The sequence below is a fragment of the Chiloscyllium punctatum genome, chromosome 17, assembly GCF_047496795.1.
Source record: "Chiloscyllium punctatum isolate Juve2018m chromosome 17, sChiPun1.3, whole genome shotgun sequence".
NCBI classification, from domain to species: Eukaryota; Metazoa; Chordata; class Chondrichthyes; order Orectolobiformes; family Hemiscylliidae; genus Chiloscyllium; species Chiloscyllium punctatum.
The window spans coordinates 65957070-65976428 of NC_092755.1; the positions used below are offsets into that span (position 1 = coordinate 65957070).

General features: G+C 40.7%; 2 long non-coding RNA genes across 2 annotated transcripts in view; one reads left to right on the top strand and one right to left on the bottom strand.

Annotated features, from left to right (window-relative positions):
- The window catches only part of LOC140487910 (uncharacterized), a 43859-nt gene extending 27931 nt beyond the window's left edge, over window positions 1-15928 (top strand). Inside the window, exons 3-5 of the long non-coding RNA XR_011962965.1 lie at window positions 5582-5685; window positions 7656-7819; window positions 10854-15928. This is a non-coding gene — a long non-coding RNA (uncharacterized lncRNA). The remainder of the gene's footprint in view (window positions 1-5581; window positions 5686-7655; window positions 7820-10853) is intronic.
- Window positions 166-16590, bottom strand: LOC140487911 (uncharacterized). The gene is made up of 3 exons (XR_011962966.1): window positions 16397-16590; window positions 5601-5760; window positions 166-1483 (listed from the first exon to the last, which is right to left on the bottom strand). It is a non-coding gene; the product is annotated as an uncharacterized lncRNA (long non-coding RNA).
- Between the last annotated feature and the right edge of the window lie 2769 nt (window positions 16591-19359).

The window sequence follows — 19359 nt, forward strand, 5'->3', positions numbered from 1 at the left end:
GTTTAACATGAGCCTAGATAACGTAAGTGCTTGTATATGTATTATGTATCTGTAGATAGCAGGAGTTGTAATAACAGTTTATTGAATTTGTCAGTGATCTATCTAATATTAATGCATGTAATAAGTACATTCATGTTAATTTTTCAATAATTCATCAACCTCTTATTTTCATTTGGTCCTGTAATGTAACAATCACAACATGATGGTGACAAATCATTCGCATATTTCATCGCCTCACGCCAGTGTTGGTATAATAAATGCTGCTGAGAGATCCTTGGTAGGTACGACCTTGTATTGAGATTGCTCCTCCTCCACCTCTCTTTGTGTGCAACTTGCCTTTAGGGCTATTGGTGTTCTGTCATTGTTGTACAGAACCCATAGGGACTGCAACTATGGATCATAAGTAAAAGCAGACTTGCTTCTGCAAATTCTCCAAACTCCATCTATTTCCTTTTCAGTGTCCAGTAATACTCCCTTCTGGATCCAAAAGAAAATTCAATTACACAGTAGTTCCATTTCTCTGCAGTAAAAAAATAAAGTCTAAAACACCATTTGTAGAAATCTCATGACAATCGCTTAAAAGTAGCACTAGTGTTCGACTGAGAATGTTTAGGAAAAGGCATCTGCTGGATCCATGAGGTGAAAATTGCCAGGTCCTACAACAAATCCGTATCAGACACTATATGTCTGCCCACCCTGTGTTCTCCCACTGTGTGAGCCATGCCAAGTGCAGAAGTGGTATCACAGTCACCTTATAAACTCTGGACCCCTGTAACATGTTACAGAGCTGAAACTTGCTGTGACATTTTGAATTAAAAGTTCAAGTTTGTAGCAGTAAAAGTCTATGAATTAATATATTGGTTTAAAATTATCCCAACTTTTCAAATTGGAGGGGAAGTCGATTGTTAAGCAAAACCATTCCCCTGACACATCTGTAGAGCTCTTTCTCCCTTTATCTCTCACCCACACTGCAGGCCACCATGCTCACATAGACACATGAATAGACACATACAGAATTGTAATAAAGACAAGATTTCAGTAAAATGGTATTCTTCTGTACAGCACTGGCTTTGAGACACATACAAAAACGGTATTATCATGTTTTATGTGGTCTCTTCATTAACAAGGACCCATAAATGCATGCAAGATAATAAATGGCTGGCAATGAGTTACACTGCTGTAATTTAATCTAGTGACTCTAATGATATAATAAAACGGTTTGGTAAACCTGGAACAGTTTATGGAAAGCAGAAATAGTCATTGTATAGTATAAAAATAGTAATTTGAATTACTATGGAGTCTTAATTTTCTGCCACAGTGGAGAAGGTTCCCTCTTTGTTCAATGAACAAATGAATTGATGGATCACCCAGAGTTGAAATAAAACATCATTTGAATTTGCTTGTTGTGTTTTGAGCTAAGCACTTCTTTTCTTTAAGAAAACTTGACATCCCCAACTCCCGTCGGTCTCCTGTCTCCTGAGTCCTGGTACGAAACAAGAAAAAGGTAATAGATGACAGATAATCAAGTTTTGTCCTGTTTTCTTGGAGTCATTGCAAGATGGCATTTTAAATATGTAGACTGTGGTGAAGTTATTTGGAAAAAAAATTCATCACACTCCACGGACGACAGCAGTTCTGAATGGTGGCTCAATGTCACCTCCTCAAGGGTAATTAGGGATGACCAACAAATACTGACCTTGCCAGTGACACTCACATCTCATGAAAGAACACGAGATTGGATGGGTATTGTAGCAATTATAGGAAACTGAGGAATTAATTTACACAGACTTGTTCGAGATAAATGTGATCAGAGTGCCAGTCACCGTGCTGTGACTGACGAGCAAGAGGATTGCACAAGTCTGATCCCCTTAAGATACTGGAACATGACTGGTCTGCTGATCCCTAGGAGGTGTGAAAGAGAAGATTGGTTGATGGAAACACTAGAACCAAACCTACCACAAATCTGGTGGGGGAAGAAATCAGGGCTGGACCGTGGTGAGGTTTTGGGTGCATGAATAGTGGCCAACAGCAGCTTTATGTGTTAATTAAAAACGGGCGAAAGTGCTCCTGCTTTTCTGTCTCCACATACAGGTATGTAAATTTAGATTTAGACTTCTTACAGTGTGGAAACAGGCCCTTTGGCCCAACAAGTTCACACTGACCCTCCAAAGAGTAACCCACCCAGACCCATTCCCCTACATTTACCTCTTCACCTAACACTATGGGCAATTTAGCATGGCCAATTCACCTAACCAGTGGGAGGAAATCGGTGTACCTGGAGGAAACTCACGCAGACACAGGGAGAATGTGCAAACTCCACACAGACAGTTGCCTGAGGCGGGAATTGACCCAGGTCTCTGGCGCTGTGAGGCAGCAGTGCTAACCACTGTGTCACCGTGCCGCCCGTGAAATTCTAATCCTTGTGAGGAGTGTTGGATATACCTGGACCCAATACAGCAGACAACCTGTGATTCCAACAAATCATCATATTTGTCCAGCTTCTTCTTGATGTCAACTAATCATTTCTCTCCCTACGCAACACCATTTTCCCTACTATCGTATGTCTCATTGGAACAAGTTTGCTGTAATAGCTGATTTTTGTGGAGTGCTGCCCGGGAGACTAGGCTGGCAGCCTCCTCTCAATAACCCCAAACATGCTGCCAGTCACAGATTTTCAGCCTGACTGCTGCATTGAGCACTCCAGACGCATCTCAAGTTATGTGGACATTGGTCACTGGCACTAAAATAAAAAATCTTTGCCTGTCACCACCGCCCCCCCCCCCCCCCCACCTTTCCAATATTTGACAGAGGCCCCAACTGGATACATCTGACAGGCATACGAGGGAAGCAGTTTTGTTGCAGGGCTTCTCCTTCTGAAGATTCAGGGTAATCATTGTAACATTAGTTGTTTTCCTGTTTACTGTGCTGATGTAGTGTGGTTCCATTCTACTCATTCCAGTTTTTTAGTTACAAGCTGACAGCATTACTCTAGGTGTCATGGAGCCTCACTAGATCGGATAGATATAAATTGCATTATTGGCATCGGACACCAACCATGTGTAGCATGATGTAAATTCATTTTTAAATCTTCAGACAATGGATAAAAATATCACCCCACATCCCCTCCCTCTCTGTGTGTGAATGATTTCCCTAGTTGATAGCAACCTGAGCGGCAAATAAGCCATTCAGTGGTCATTTGTCCATCTGTTCTTACTAAGGCAAGTGGAAAATTCACTTTGTTTTCATAGCAACAATACTTTTCCCCCAGATCAAACATTGTTAAATATAGTGCTGCCCATGTCTCTCTTTGTCCTTTCCCAGTCTAGAGGCTGGTGATCAGTGCACAGATGGATTGTGTCAGCTCCTGAAGTCACACCTGCCCATTCCATCACACCACCTAGTCACATATTTCTTTGCTTTCTGCTTGATGTATTATTTTGACTTTTCCAGACAGTAGCAACCCTGACCATTTTCTTTTTAACTGCCAAACTGTTTGCTGACAGTGTGTCAGTTTTCTCATTAAAATCAAACTCATCACTTATCTCTCGCTTTGCACTGGTTCAAGGTTCAAATCATGAATCATTCTCCCAGTCTGACTAATTTTCAATGGATGCCTGTAGCATCCAAGCCTAAATACCTCAAGTCTTTTTACTTCACTTTTCAAGGACTATCTTTCACAGGCTTACAGTTGGCAGCACTCATATCATTGCTAAAGTTCATGGGTTCAAGGCCTGACTGAGGACTGAGTATGTATACAAGGCTGGCTCTTCAATACAATGTCGAGGAAATTGTAGACACGTGGATATACTTAGGTAACTCCCAGATACAAGATAGAGAAGAAAGTGGTAGACAAAGTATAGTTATTATAATAAGGGGTGGAGAGTGCCTCACACCTCAATTTCCTCCAGCAATTAGTTTGTAGCCTGCTGCAGACCATGCTGGACCATGTAAGATTTGAGAGTTCACTGTGGAGGGTTTGAGGGTTTTTTGGCTGAAGACAGCAAGTCTTGTAAGCTTTTTCTCTGCTTTTCCTTTCTACCAAGGACTCATGATTCTCCTGGGCCGATCTTTTTGGATTCAGTCTCAACTCTGCAGGTCCACAAGACAGCCAGAGATTGGTCCTACGTTTTTCTTTTAGCTCATGGGATGTGGGCGTTTCTGGTTAGCCCAACATTTATTGCCCGTTCCTAATTGCCCAGAGGACAGTTAAGAGTCAACCACATTTTTGTGGCTCTGGAGTTGTATGTAGGCCAGACCAGGTAACGATGGTGGATTTCCTTTCTTAAAGTGAGTCAAATGGGTTTTTCCAAAAATCGACAAAGGATTTATGGTCACCATTAGACTCATAATTCCAGATTGTTTTATTGAATTCAAATTCCACCATCTGCAATGGTGGGATTTGAACCCATGCCCAATTTTCTGGATTAATAGTCTAGCAATAATATAACTAGGCCATTGCCTCCCCAGCATTTGCTCTCAACCATGCAATTGGCCAGGAGAGGAAAAATAGGTAGACCTTCCTCTCCACAAACAATATCAAATCAATCATCCCGTCACAAGACAACTGGCCATCCACAGAGATTCAAACTCTGTTATCTTCTTAAAGAAAAGCTCCAGTGAAGTTCTAGGAGAAATTGAGAACTGCAGATGCTGGAGATCAGAGTCGAGAGAGTATTGCTGGAAAAGCACAGCAAGTCAAGCAGCATCTGAGGAGCAGGAGAATTGGTATTTCAGGCATTCCTGATGAAGGGATTTTGCACAAGATGATGATTTTCCTGCTGCTTGTTTACAGTGAAGTTCTATCAATCTGTTTGTTCAACAACAGCAAAGACTTGCATTTATTTAGCAGCATTGATATAGTAAAATGGAGTAGGGTGGCTTAAGGGTTTTGTTACTGAACTATCAGTCCAGGGGCCTGGAGTGATAAAGAGGAAGCATGAGTTCAAATCTCACCATGGCAATCAGAAAATTTGATTTCAGTTAATTAATTAAACAAAAAGCTAGTTTTGTCAAACGGGACCATAAAACTATCGGATGTTGTGGAAACCTAACTGGTTTGATAATGTCCTTTAAGGAAGGAAACCTGCCACCAATCTCAGGTCTGGCTTAAATGTCATAGGGGGAAGCTATTCAGCCATTGACCCACAGCAAACAGATTGACTCCTAACTGCCCTCTGAAATAGCCAAGCAGACCACTATCCCATCACTACCACGTTTTCAATAATAATGAAGGGTTGGCTTTAAATACTGGTTTTATCAGAGATGCAGAAGCATCAGCAGAATAAATATTTTGACAGTGAGCTTAATAAGGAGAAACTGCAATATGTGGCACAAAATTTGATCAAAGAGATAGGTTTGAAGGAGCATTATAAACATGAGGGGAGGGATTGGGTCAGCCCCAGACTCCCTGTTTGGGGCACACGCGCAACTGTAACATCAGACAGTGGGCTCCAACAGGAATTTCCACCTCTGATCTAAACATACCAGGATTGGATATTTCTGAACACTCTTGTCATTTTAATACCTTGAAATGGAAACCTCTAAACCACTTTGATTTGTAAACTTTTTTTTCTCCACATAGCCAATTGAAGTTTTGTTACCTGCAGCTGAAGTCTCCCTGGAGTGAGAAGAATCATTACTGGCCTGCCCCAGGATCTGCAGTGCCTGCCTGTCGGTGCCAAAAAAGTACGTGGCTGGCCAGTATTCTGTGGAGGTTCTTGTCATGTTTTTGAGGACTAGGGAAACATTTTAGAAGTAAACCTAGAGAAGAGTGATAAAACACGGAACTGCTGCTTATTTAATCAGTTGAGGACATCTCTGTAATTAACTTTAAAGACATTTCCTTAACTTTAAACAGAAGCGTGCAACGTTCACACCGACCACCCACCTACAAGTGGTTTACTTTTAGAGATTACATTTTGCCCTGGGAATTTAAGATGACTTCATTTCATACCACTTGCTATAGTGTTACATTAACATCAAAACAACAGACACATAAACTACATGCTCAAAGCTTTTATATTTTAAAATAGAAAATGATGAAATATAGTGTACAATGCTAAAGGCCAGCTAGCTGGTGCCCCTGCTTACAGTATCACACTGCAAGCTCCCAGTTAGTGAGAAAAGGCTACTGCCATTGCAGAGGTTAAATTGCGTAGAGCCACTATCTGCTTGTTGTTGAAGTTTTTGTTGCAGATATTCCGAGCTCTTTCATGCTTGCAAATTATGAATTACATTGCAAGTGTTCTGAACAATGCTTTCTTTGCTTTTTAAAATACATTTTACTATTACACTTTTACAATGTGGTGCATTGTACTTAGTCTTCTTTGGGAAGTACACTTTGCTGTAAATTTTTTCCATACAGTTAAAGATAAATCTTACTTCAGCAACTCACATGTTGAAAATAGAAGAAGGAACAAATGTGCATCTAGATTGGCACTTTTGTCTGTTGTAAGGATGTTTCACAACTAGTGAGTTACTTTTGAAATGTGGCTACAGTTTGATAGTCATTGGAGCAGCAACAGCCTGGCATCAACAAAAGCAGTTATTGCTTTGCAGGAGGCAAAATGTAACATACTGTATGTTATTTGAAAAGATAGTCCTTTAAATTTTGCTAATTTTAGTGCAATCATATATTTAGCCATAATATTTGAATTAATCCACAAAAAACAACTTGCATTTATGTAGACACTTTGATAAGAGTTAAACATGTGCTTCCCAGGAGGGTAATCAGTCAAAACTGACCCCAACCTAAAGAAATCATAAGTCGCCTGAAACTTGGTGAATAAAATAGGATTCAGGCGCTTCTTAAAGAAAGAAGATGTGGTGGCATGGCTTAAAGAGGAAATTCCAGAGGTTACAGCCAAAGCATCTTTAGGTACACCTCTCCTGCAATGAAATGAAGGATATTAGATTAGACTCCCTACAGTATGGAAAAAGAACCAACAAGTCCACGCCAACCCTCTGAAGAGTAGCTCATTCCCCATATTTACCCCTGACTAATGCACCTTACACTAAGGGCAATTTAGCATGGCCAATTCACCTAGCCTGTACATTTTTGGATTGTGGGAGGAAACCCACACAGACACGGGGAGAATGTGCAAACTCCACACAGACAGTCACCTGAGGCTGGAATCGAACCTGGGTCCCTAGCACTGTGAGCCATCATGCCACCCAGCTATGCAAAAGACCAGAGTTGAAGAACAACATAGTTCTTGCTGGACCTAAGGAAGTTGCAGAAACAGGAAGGGGGTGAGGCTAGGGAGAAGGTTAAATACAACGATGAAAATATCAAATGTGAGGCATTAATCTTTATTGCCTGCTAACAAGGACAGGGTTGTGAGTTGTGATTGGACAAGTTAAATCAAAATTAGGTGTTTAATTTAAATATATACAATGTATCGCCTTCAGATGATTTCACGGTTCTTAGGGATAATTAAATGGACTTTAACACAGTCCATCCCTTCTCAAACGTAACATGGATCACATTAATTTGTTTGATGTTTAATTTCCTTCACTTCTCTCTGTTCCCCTGTCTATCTGTCAGGGAAAGTTGATCATTCACAGGACTACATCCAAAGGTCTGCTAACATTACTATTCATCAGAACATCTAAGACTCACACACAGATTTGATGAATCGTGTCTGTTTTTCCAGGGAACTCATGTGGTTTATGGAGGGATTCTGTGGAAAGGACACCAATGCCGTGTTTTGCTTTGATTTGTTCATGGAATGTTGGCGTCACTGGCATTTATTACCCATCGCTAATAAAGAGGCAAGCACATTGCTGAGGGTTTGAAATTGCATATAGGCCAAACTAGGTAAGGATGGCAATTTTCCTTTCCCAGAGGACATTAGTGAATCCAATGGGTTTTATGACAATCAGCTGTGTATTCATAGTCGTCATTAGGCTAGTTTATTATTCCACATTTATGTTAACTTCAAATATCACCATCTGCCATCAAGGGATTTGCACCCGTGTCGGCAGAACATTAGCTTAGGTTTCTAGATTACTAGTCCAGTGACATTGCCACTACACTGCTGCCTCTCTATTTTTACTGCTGCACATTTGATAGTTTGCTTCTTTTTTTGATTATTTTATCAGCTAATTGAACCTTCTTTCAAGAATGTGTTGGTCTGATGTTAGTGCAACCAGAGCTCAACTCAGGCTTTCAGCTTTATTGCTAAGAAAACCTGTGACATGTGTTCTGCTGCGTTTATAACTGCCTCATATTACAGTCAGATCTGGGGCAATTTCAGTTTTATCCTTTCTAAAGGGTAACCGCAGACTGTTGTAGATCTGGCCTTGGCAATCAATTGGCAAGCAGCCTGAGCAATTATATTGTAAGTGTAAACTGGATTGTGCTGTGATTTCGAAACATCTATTTTATAAATCATAATGTAAAGGAAAACAGGAATCAAACAAGAGTTGAAACATTGTGTTTGATATAAGCCAGGGTAAGTGAGTTTTGCCCATTTATAAAAATGTCAACAGGAAAGCAGTATGAAAATTGACCTAAAGGTCTGCAGACCTCTTATTGCTACACTGGGAGCTCTGCTCAGCGCAGGCAGACAATCATTGGCTATCCAGTCAGATTGTGCTCTTGCTGGGATAATGCAGATACATGTGTGATGATATCAGTGATGACTGACAGCACCCTGTTTATATCAGTAACCAATTTAAAATTATGTCTCCTCTTGTATGAATGGAGTATACATCACTTACATAAACCTTAATAAATGGGGCTGGGATAGAGAGATTTTTATTGATTCTTTAGCATGTTGTGAAATTATAGATGCATTCATACAGACATGAGGTAGATCTTAACTTCTACAATTTTGTATAACTGATGATACCAAGTCAGGATTCTATATTGTCTCTCTTCTTACTTTCCTGCCTTTCATTTCTGTTGAAGATAAGAGCTGCTCCTGACCCCACTCCCACCAACCCCATGTTTGTGTTTCTGCTCAAAATACCAAGCAGGGAGAGATTTATTGATTCCACTGACAAATGTCATTTCATGGAGTAGCAGAAGAATTATCTCAAAAATAGATTCTGTAACCAGGCAAAGAAATAGCACTGTTTAGATCCACTTCAAGCTTTCGTTCCTCTCCCACCAATTCTTTTGAGAATCTTTGTCCTGAAAATCATTTTTGGCAAGATAAGAATTACGTTTACACAATAGTCCTGGCCCAAGCCTTGTCGGTTTAACATTGCACCTCAATGACTTTAATTCCATTTGACTATCTTTCGAAGTATCTGTTTATATTATTAGTCAAACTTTACATATGCAGACACTTCCGATTTCCTTTGGATATCCAACACATTTGATGTGTCAAGCACCTAAAGAAACAAAGATACTTACCCAGAAGGCACAGAAAATTCCTACAGAAAGAACCGATTCCACAGCCACAATGTCTGTAGGCCCTTCATTGACTTTCACTTCTCAGTGAGAGCCAGCGGTTTGATTTCCAAGCTTAAACCAACCTGATATTTCTGGGAAACATTTCCTATGTTTAGTTAAAGTGGTTTGTTCACTGGGATTCATGGTGCCTGGTTTACAATCATTCACTCTTCATCTCTTTAATGATGCACCTCGGATCTTTGGCTCCTTTCTCTTGAAGTTACATGACAAGAGAGATGGAAGCATTCATCACTGCAAGGACCTTCGGTCATTCATGTCACCAGCTCCACATTTAAAAGACTAGCTGCACGCCACTTCAGATGCAGCAAGCCTTATACCATGGCACTGCATTGTTATCCCATGGAAATGACACAGAAAGGCAGGTTTGCTCTTTCCTTTGCAGATTGGGGCCCAGAGATGCTGATAGATGGGCTCATGAAGGCATGAGGCCTCCTTCAGACCACCAAAAGAGGTCACACATTGGTGGAAAAAAAACAGTAAAACGTGTCAATGACACATACATACTCCATCTTTCTTTGTATCACACAGAATAATGCTCCAGTATGACCAGTATGCTCATTTCCAACTATTATTGTTTCATAGAACATAGAACAATACAGTACAGAACAGGCTCTTCGGCCCTTGATGTTGCGCCGACCTATGAACTATTCTCAGCTCGTCCCCCTACATTATCCCATCATCATCTCTGTGCTTATCCAAGGATTATTTAAATCTCCCTAATTTGACTCTTTTTCCTCTGGGCTGCGCACCAGTCACAGCCAGTATATGCATAGATAACGGCTGGTCAGTATTGTTTCCCATATTCAATGGATCATGCTCATTAAGGCAGGCAGAAGGTCAATGATTTCCTGTGCTCACATAAAGGTAAATTCCACCAACTTTTCTCATCTACAGCAAACTCGCAGCATGCCCATTCACTTAGCTCTGTCATTGCACATTCATCTGACTGAAGCTCATGGATTGCAACTTTCACTATTACATGCATTATGTCCTCACAGTGGCTCTCACCCACTTCAGTCTCCCATGCTGTTCACCTTGTTCCCCCTCTGTACTTCCAAAACATTCTATGAGGACACCTCGCCACCTCTGTACTCACACATCATCACCAGTTGCTCTTCCATCCATTTCCGCCATTTTCAAACTTTCCTTTGTCACATTGCAGGGAGAATTGTCCCACACCAGGACAAGAAAGCCAAAACTGGTGGGCTGTGACTGGCATCAGACTCCTTATTCCTTTTTAAGAGAAAATACACACTTTATATAGATAAGAAATAGACTGTTCATCTGTGGGTGGGGAGACTGCAATGTCAAACCAACTCAATAGGTTTAATTGCACTGTGCTTCCTATTATCGGCAGTGCTAACTCATTTTTAATATGCACAAGGTTTTGTCCCTTTTACAAACTAATTCCCTCTTTCCTCTTCTACAGACCACTGGTGGAATCCAGTGAAAGTCCACCCAGAAGAGGCCACATCTGGAGGTCTACTCTTCTACCTCTACCTTGAAGGAGGAAGACATTTATTCCTCAGAGGCTACACCAGCAAGGCTTTCACCCGCACCATGAATCAGCTCAGAGTTTTTCATCTCGGTGAACACTCTACTTCTGAATTAGACTCAGAGCACAGTCTGGTGAACGCATCACTTACATGCATCGATAACTGATTGAGGAAGAAGTCTCCGAGCTCTATGGTATTCAGAAGCCGTTTGGGAGACCGGGAAGCTGTTCAACCTCAGGCAGAAGAGGATACCATGGTCTCAGCCATTAATGACTTTGTCAAAATGCACAGTTAGCAGGCAGATTGGTCATTCAGCAGGCTTCCAACAATGTTATCAGTTCTCCGCAAGCTCAGGCAAGCATTGCTTATTCCATGGAAAAGTAGATAATCCCTATGGAGATCTAGGTCCAACACACTCAGTTTCAGCTGGATAACCTCATGGACCTGCAATCTATTTCTCTAGCTAATGATGCTCAGCAACAATGGCAGGGCAAGAAGGAAAAGCAATGCGTTTTTACTCCATTCTAAGTGCCCTTTCCTTTAAGGGGGACAGATGGTTCCTGACAACAACCTTAAGGAGGAGGAGCTACACACAGGACTCCCAGAAGTCTCTCTCAGGAGACTCCTATGACGTTTGGCACCTCCACTTCCCCATGGGCTGTGGTGCAGAAGTTTAAGCAAAGGGAGATAAGATCAAAGGAGGGGTCTCTCAATAGGCCTGGGTGATGTCAGCACAAACAGCCCTGGGGACAATGGTACATGTCTCCTGAGGCAACAGGGCCAACTATAAAGCAAGCTACCTTCACCCCAAGCTGTGGCAGTCTGGGCTACACTTAAATGGAGAGGGAGGGAGAGGACAAATATTGAAGGTGCATAGTTGATATATAATTGTAAATACCTTGCACTTTTGTAAATATATCCTCCTGTGAAATCTTGAAAGAGCTGATCTACTTCCATTTTCATGAAGTACTGTCGTAAATAAGCTTGTATTTTTGTAAACATAAAAAAGCCAAAAGAACTGTGGATGTTGGAAATCAGAACCAAAAACAGAAATAACTGGAAAATATCATCAGGTCTGGCAGCATATGTGGAGAGACAGCAGATTTAACATTCTAATTCCAGTGATCCTTCTTCAGAATTTTACAAAGGAAGACCAGAGCTGACTGTCACAGCAACTAAAAGGAAACCAGAGGCTTGTGCAAAGATTTAAGTCAAGGGTGTGCATGAGGCTAGAATTGGAGAACACAGAATGGTGTTGCTGAGATCTTGATTAGATCTGTTGGAGATTAGTCGAAGAGGGAGAGCCAAGCACTTAGAAGGATTTGAAAACAAGGGTGAGGATTTTAAAATTGTATTGTTGTCAAATGGATGGTCAGTGAAGGTCAGCAAGGAGAGTGGTGATGGTTAAATGAGACTTGGAGCTAATTAAGAGCAGCAGAATTTTGGATTAGCACATGTTTATAACAGGGTGGGTTTGGAATAGTCAAGTTTGGAAGTAACAAAGGAACAGGTGAGAGGTTCAAATAAGGATGTGTTGAAATGGACTGATGTTCTGGAAATGGAATTGGGCAGTCGTAGTCACAGATAGACAGAAACTCAACTCAGAGTCAGGAACACATGAATAAAATTGCAAATTCTAATGTTGTGTTCTCAGAGTCACCTAACTGAATTATTGTGTTATTGTCAAAAAGATCAGTAACATAGTTAGAAAAACATTTAGAGCAGTGTTTTCTGTGGGAAATATAGATATACTTCAAGAAATGGGGAATTATTGAATTTCTAAACTTACATCACCTTTGACCTGGAATAATGGCTCAAGTACAGGTGGGTTAAGTGAGTGTAAATGAGTCAACTGCCCATGTGCCAGTCACATTTTATTACTTTAAATTATTGCGCCTCTAATCACATGAAGCTATTCCAGTAACAATTCAGTACGTTGTCCCTAAATGCACAGAAAAATCTTTCAAAGATCTGGAGCTAGATCCTGACTTTGTGCATTAGTGTAAAATGCTTGATGGGAGATCAGCAGCCCATTTTACATCTGACTCAATTTTTAATTTCTGTTGAGTTCAAAGAGACTGCCATTTCCCTATCTTACGTTTTGACTGTTGCACAAAGAGAAAGTCTACACCATAGAATTGCCTATAGCTCCCTTGCAAAATAAGACTGAGAAATCTATAATGCAAAATTTCAAAGGTTAGAAACAAAGTAAATAATAAATTGTTCTGAAACTGGGGTGTGAGATATTTCCTTATAAGAAAAGTATTGAGAAATATTTGAAAATACTGAAGTAGGTTGTCACGTTGGCTCACTTTGTTGAGCTTAAAGTGTACCTTCTGTAGGTCAATATATTGGAATGCTGTCCTATGAGATGTTTTGATACTGTGGTCGTGTTTGGCACTGACTGCTGGTTGAACTCCATAAGTCATTCCCTCTGCATGTCTACGGGTCTCCTGAAAATCCATTCTCACAGCAGATTTATACTTTTCCTGACTGACACATTCCGTGCTGTCAGCTCTCTGTGTTACACTTTGACTGAGGATCGGGCGGTAGAGATATATTCCTTTCCACATGGTGTCTGTAATTTTTTTTTAAGGGATTCAGTCAGAAACGAAGGACTTCTCAAAACTAAAAATAATCAGCTCAAACCGTGAGGGTTAGTGCAGCAATTGGCAGGCCATGACCTTCCTGTTTCTGCAAACAAATTGGATTGCTGGCGTGGGCTAGAATTACACAGTCAGCATCTGCTGCCTGGGTATCATACACAATTTCATCCTGCAAAACGCCTCTGGGCATGGATTTTTTCAATCAGTCAAAAATACAAGAAAAAAAGTTTCCCAGCCTCAACCCTGACCCAGGCTATGTTTCTTCCCGTTCGAGGCTTCCTGGCAGATGGTGGCATTTTACTTAAAGTTTGAGAGGTATTGCTAGAAGAGAAGGACTAATCAGTTATTTGCAGCTCCTTGTACTGTTGCCATAACCCAGACCTTTTTTCAAATATGATATGTACAGAAAGTGCTTTAAAGTTTTCTTCAGAGGAAGGGATGCTTGAATTCCCAGGTCTGATGGCAACCTTGAGATGCCAAAAACTTAATAGAAACTGCAGCTGTAAATGTACTTGAATTGTGAAGACTCGGGGAAAAACATGGGAATAAAACAGCAAGAAGCACAGTAGTAATCCTTATGTTGCTGTGTTTTCCTGCATCAATGTCAAATACATTTAATACAGCAGATGAAAGAGGGAGCTGTGGATAAGTTATGCTAAATCCCTGCTGGATTCTATGCAAGCCTGTCTGTGCAACTTCTGAGAGATCCCCTTGCCTTTTTGACCTATAAACTTGACTTGAACTTGGGAAATTTGGGACGGGGAGTGGACTGAATTACAAAAGCTAAAATATTTCCCTGGAAGTGATTTGTATTCCGTTAATAGAATTAGTAAATAATTGTCCCACCTTCCATGTTTGAACGCTCCAGGGAATTATGCTAGGGCAGGGCAGGGTGCAGTACATCAGGCTACTTGTTTTCACAGGAACATTGTACAGATTAGGCTGAATAGTGGTATAAGTCCCTACAGAGCAGACTCAGAACAGGTCATGTCTTAAGCGAAAGCAGAGAGGTGCAGGCGTGGCTTCTTCGTGATGTGAAATCCATTCACATCAATGAAATGAAAACTGCTTGCAGTCTGAGCTTTGGGGAGCTGGAGCGGAAGTGAGACTGCTGTGATTGGACAGTCTCCTTGAATAAAAACATACATTCCAAGGGCAGTGGCTTGACAATGAATAGCATAATAAGTGGTCGAACTGGGAACCACTTAGGAGTTTCCATAGATGGCTGCGTTCCAGAAACTCTTAGATCTGTGACACTGTGTGGATTTTAAAAGACTCAGAAACCAGAAAGCTAATGGCTACTGGAAGTGATTAGTTTTGTAAGATGTTCAGAAAAGACAAGACTGTATTCCTACAGTAATAAAAAGAGCCTTTGCACAATTCAAATTAAAAGAAAACTTTTTCTTTCCTCTGATTATAAGGTATTTCAAACAAAAATATAAATTTTAACTGACGTTGAGCAGATTTAACAAATTTTTATATGTACCTTTTATCTTGCATTTTGTTTGGAAAAATCCAAACTGTGAAGTTGTAGATACGCATTTGCAATAAAATAAATGATCACCAATCACTAGCTTGTTTTACAGCCAGCTTGATACATGTTTTCATCAAAACCACCCCTACAGTGTTCAGAGTCAGCATGAAATTGTGTAAATAGTTTATATTCAACTAGCGAAGAACAAGAAAAAGATCCAGGTCTCAACCCTGAGCCATACAGGCTCCATTACCTCTCATTTCATCTGTTAGCTTAACGTTGATGTGCTTCACTATAAGAGAAAGAAAAATGAGTTCCCTATGTGAATGAGTTTGCATGTAGCTTAATTACTTTGCCTCATGGTAACTGCAAGATAGAAATGTAACTTGCATGTTCTACGACTGACCTAAGTTTTACTTTTCTTTCAGTAAATTAAAGATTCAGAACTTTTAGGCGTTTTCTAACCAACCTATTGTGGACAAATCTGAGGTAGTTAGGACTTTAGTTTGTAAGGTAGGGACATTATCACTGTAACAACCCTTATTATGAAAGGCTTTAGTGTAGTCTTGATTGATTTTAAAAAGCTGCTGACCCAGTCATCAGTGAGTGAAATAATGGCAGCTGTTGTCTGTGTATAAAATGTTCAGGGAATCAACATACCTTGCTTGAGTTACTGAATGTGTAATCACACTGTTATAAAACAAATAACCCATTTTACATAGATAACCAACATTTTGAGACAACCTTATAAAACTTTTTCTGTAATATTAATTGCATTAATTGTACCATTCTACATTCAGGTTTCATACTTGCTTTGAGTTGTAATTATTAAAGAAGTTTTTCATTCATACAAAAAGTGTGATGCTCCACACTACAAATATGAAATTCTAAATGAACAGTTTACAATAATAAAGTGTAGTTCAACTGAGTTGATCTCACATTTTTCAATCACTGGGTGATGGTACAGTGTTAAAAATAATTACTGTTGCTTTCAAAACCACTGCATCTAGTTCTGGTTACTACTAAAAGCCTTTGTTACAATCGTCATAAATTAAAGTGGGCCCAGAATTGTTCAGAGTAGGAAATATGATAGCCTTTGTTTGTAAGGTACTTTGTTCTGAACTTGCCAGATTCTTCTTGTCCTTTGTTGCTTTGCATATTTAACTTCTGAAACTTTTCCAATTTTTGCCTAATCTCACACGCAGTCAGGCTGATATTGAGACTGACGCACACACACCCATACACATACATGCTCACACTTCGATTGCCAAAGAGTATGTGTACTGCAAAACAGTCAGGAAACAAGAAATCATGTTTCTTGCAATAGTGATAAATCTGTAAAGGGCAATAGGCAGAAAATACACACAATCAGATTGAGGGCAATCTTCATCTTTACCTTGGTCTTCATTCTTTCTTGCTTCGATTTAGTGGCTCCAAAGTCTAGAAATGCATGAGACAGATAAAGTTTTCAATTCACTCCTGTTCACCACCAATCTCCTCACATTCAACCCAGTGTCTGGATTAGCTGGAGACCAACAGTCTTATGCACATTCATCTTGTGTCACCATCTTGTTCTCTGCGCAGAAGGAGCCCACTAGATCATCTGATGGGACAGAAGTCAAATAACATAGTCAAACTAGTTGAGCTACCTTATGCAGGCAATGGATTGAAACTGAAGGCTTTTTAAAGTGTTTTCTTACTTGTGAGTAGGTCATAAAAATTCCACTTGTGTAAGAGCTTACAATCCATTTGGATTCAATGGCATCCAGTGTCAAAAGCAACTCTTTAGCTAACATTCTTCAGTACAAATATACCTTCTCAATAGATTTTCAGATTCCATGTTTCGTGTAAGAGAGTGGAAAGCACACTTGCAATGTTTAACCCATACCTAGTTATTATGGAAAGCTTTTTACAGTTCCAAATCCTTTTCAGTTGAAAGGTGACGGTGCATTATCTATGGCACAAGTCACTGTGCTTTTTAAGAAAGGCAAAAAAGGAAAACTAAGGAATTACAGACCAGTTAACTTAGCATCTGTGTGTCACAGAGTCATAGAGATGTACAGCATGGAAACAGACCCTTCGGTCCAACCCGTCCATGCTGACCACATATCCCAACCCAATCTAGTCGCACCTGCCAGCACCTGGCCCATATCCCTCCAAACCTTTCCTATTCATATACCCATCCAAATTCCTTTTAAATGTTGTCATTGTACCAGCCTCCACCACTTCCTCTAGCAGCTCATTCCATACACGGACCACCCTCTGCATGAAAAAGTTGCCCCTTAGGTCTCTTCTATATCTTTCCCCTCTCACCCTAAACCTATGCCCTCTAGTTCTGGACACCCAATCACAGCGAAAAGACTTTGTCTATTTAACCTATCAATGCCCCTCATAATTTTGTAAACTTGTATAAGGTCATCCCTCAGCCTCTGATGCTCCAGGGAAAACAGCCCCAGCCTGTTCAGCCTCTCCCTATAGCTCAAATCCTCTAACCCTAGTGACATCCTTGTAAAGCTTTTCTGAACCCTTTCAAGTTTCACAACATCTTTCTGATAGGAAGGAGACTAGAATTGCACGCAATATTCTAACCAATGTCCTGTACAGCCGCAACATGACCTCCCAACTCCTGTACTCAATACTCTGACCAATAAAGGAAAGCATAACTAACGCCTTCTTCACTATCCTATCTACCTGCGACTCCACTTTCAAGGAGCTATGAACCTGCACTCCAAGGTCTCTTTGTTCAGCAACACTCCCTAAGACCTTAAGTGTATAAGTCCTGCTAAGATTTGCTTTCCCAATATGCAGCAACTCGCATTTATCTGAATTAAACTCCATCTGCCACTTCTCAGCCCATTGGCCCATCTGGTCCAGATCCTGTTGTAATCTGAGGTAACCCTCTTCGCTGTCCACTACACCTCCAATTTTGGTGTCATCTGCAAACTTACTAACTGTACCTCTTATGCTCCCATCCAAATCATTTATGTAAATGACAAAAAGTAGAGGACCCAGCACCGATCCTTGTGGCACTCCATTGGTCACAGGCCTCCAGTCTGAAAAACAACCCTCTACCATCACCACCCTCTGTCTTCTACCTTTGAGCCAGTTCTGTATCCAAATGGCTAATTCTCCCTGTATTTCATGAGATCTAACCTTGCTAATCAGTCTCCCATGGGGAACCTTGTCAAATGCCTTACTGAAGTCCATGTAGATCACATCTACCACTCTGCCCTCATCAATCTTCTTTGTTACTTCTTCAAAAAACTCAATCAAGTTTGTGAGACATGATTTCCCACGCACAAAGCCATGTTGACTATCCCTAACCAGTTCTTGCCTTTCCAAATACATGTACATCCTGTCCCTCAGGATTCCCACCAACAATTTGCCCACACTGAGGTCAGGCTCACTGGTCTATAGTTCCCTGGCTTGTGTTACCACCCTTTTTAAACAGTGGCACCACGTTTGCCAACCTCCAGTCTCCCAGCACCTCACCTGCGACTATCGATGATACAAATATCTCAGCAAGAGGCCCAGCAATCACTTCTCTAGCTTCCCACAGAGTTCTCGGGTACACCTGATCAGGTCCTGGGGATTTATCCACCTTTAACTGTTTCAATACATCCGGCACTTCCTCCTCTGTAATCTGAACATTTTGCAAGGTGTCACCATCTATTTCCCTACAGTCTATATCTTCCATATCTTTTTCCACAGTAAATACTGATGCAAAATATTCATTTAGTATCTCCCCCATTTTCTGTGGCTCCACACAAAGGCCACCTTGCTGATCTTTGAGGGGCCCTATTCTCTCCCTAGTTACCCTTTTGTCCTTAATATATTTGTAAAATCCCTTTGGATTCTCCTTAATTCTATTTGCCAAAGCGATCTCATGTCCCCTTTTTGCCCTCCTGATTTCCCTCTTAAGTATACTCCTACTTCCTTTGTACTCTTCTAAGGATTAACTTGATCTAACCCGTCTACACCTGACATATGCTTCCTTCATTTTCTTAACCAAATCCTCAATTTCTTTAGTCATCCAGCATTCCCTATACCTACCAGTCTTCCCTTTCACCCTGACAGGAATATACTTTCTCTGGATTCTTGTTATCTCATTTCTGAAGGCTTCCCATTTTCCAGCTGTCCCTTTATCTGCGAATATCTGCCTCCAATCAGCTTTCGAAAGTTCTTGCCTTATACCGTCAAAATTGGCCTGACTCCAATTTAGAACTTCAACTTTTAGACCTGGTCTATCCTTTTCCATCACGATTTTAAAACTAATAGAATTATGGTCGCTGGCCCCTGCCCTGCCTTATTTCCCAAGAGTAGGTCAAGTTTTGCACCTTCTCTAGTAGGCACATCCAC